At 45.2% G+C, this 1,497-nt stretch overlaps 1 long non-coding RNA gene across 1 annotated transcript; it reads left to right on the top strand.

Annotated features, from left to right (window-relative positions):
- LOC144166704 (uncharacterized) lies at nucleotides 1-1,251 on the top strand. The gene is made up of 3 exons (XR_013321733.1): nucleotides 1-592; nucleotides 694-772; nucleotides 881-1,251. It is a non-coding gene; the product is annotated as an uncharacterized LOC144166704 (long non-coding RNA).
- The last annotated feature ends 246 nt before the right edge of the window (nucleotides 1,252-1,497 follow it).

Genomic DNA, 1,497 nt, shown 5'->3' on the forward strand with positions numbered 1-1,497 from the left:
CAATTGGACCCATTGGCTCCAACTATAAAGTTAATACTACTGACTGCTCCAACATGATGACCCAATCGGGGAGCCATTTTGGATAGTATTTGGATAGTATTCAATTACGACATCAATTGGATGAAATTTAATTCTCTCTCTCACTCTTAATTTGAAACCTTCAGAAATGTTCAGAACTTCAACCTTTACAAATGTATATTTATGAGGAAATTAATTTTGATATTACAATCAGCAATTCAAGATAAAGTCCTTAAAAAACATAACAAACAAACACTAATGAAAACTTTCCGACACGAGTAGCAAAATTGTTTTGAAATAAAACCCCGATCCAATCCAATCGAATCCAATCCATAGACGGACAGTGGACAAGCGGGCAAGTGGTATTCAACGTGGTGTTGGCGGTGTAGGTTGTAGGCGTGTTGGTCGGTTGCACACGCAGTCTTCTCTGAATGCATTGGAAATGTAAGGTGGTCTGCGAGAGTGTGAGAAGTGGCGACGATGATGTCGCACACCCATAGCAGTGTGTTTCAAGATGCATCTTTACGCTGGACGCCGCTAAGCCTCGCACCGAAGGAAGCGTGTCTCTGTTTATGTGAGTATACTGTTTATATGCGAGTTTACCTTGCCATTTTCACTCCTCATAGCGTGAGCGGTGTTATTAAGAATTAATTTGTCTGCCTAAATATATTTCAGGGCTGTTCATGTTACGATTGACGGGTTCACGACATCGCCGCGCAACGCAGTTCGCCATGCACGGGACGTTGTTGAAGAGGTGAGCTCACGCCACTCAACATTTCAGTGCCTTGTTGTTTTAATGCGCGAAACTGCGGTTTATTATAAAGTTAACCCATTGTTCGCTTTTGCCACTCACTTTGTGAAGGTCCAGCCAGCCTGCGGCGAGCGGAGCACGGCATGGACAATGGCCTGCGAAAAATTGCTTAAACGACGAACTGTCTGCATGCTGTGTATACAAACAGAAATAAAGTTATTCATTCATTCCAAGAGTTCTTGTATTTGTGATACAGGTAACCAGCGCACTGCAGCGGCAGCTCAGATGGAGTGGCTGCGGCAGTGGGATGAACCAACTAAAAGTGCAACAAGTTGGCGGCCAATGGGAAGACGTATTGGCGTTCCAATGGGTCGGCCAATAGGTCGCCCAATTGGACGGCCAATGGGTCGACCAATTGGCCGGCCAATGGGTCGTCCAAATGGCCGGCCAATGGGTGCCTAAAACATTATTGGCCGACCAATTGGTCGACCAATTGGCCGACCTATTGGAACGCCAATGGGTCGGCCAATGGTTTTTTTCGGCTGGGGCGAGAGAAACTGAAACTGGTCCTGCCACCGGGATGACAAGTAGAGTACTCTTCGACACATTTAACGTTAAATGAATGCTGTCAGGCCACGTTTCCAACAGAGATAAATAGGCCTACAAACGTTCAAATAACGAATGCACGAATGCATTCAAATAACGAATGCATGTAAACGTAGGTTGTT

This window comes from Haemaphysalis longicornis, unplaced genomic scaffold, assembly GCF_048455015.1.
Source record: "Haemaphysalis longicornis isolate Haplotype H1 unplaced genomic scaffold, Haemaphysalis longicornis Haplotype H1 scaffold_1, whole genome shotgun sequence".
In the NCBI taxonomy this organism is placed as follows: domain Eukaryota; kingdom Metazoa; phylum Arthropoda; class Arachnida; order Ixodida; family Ixodidae; genus Haemaphysalis; species Haemaphysalis longicornis.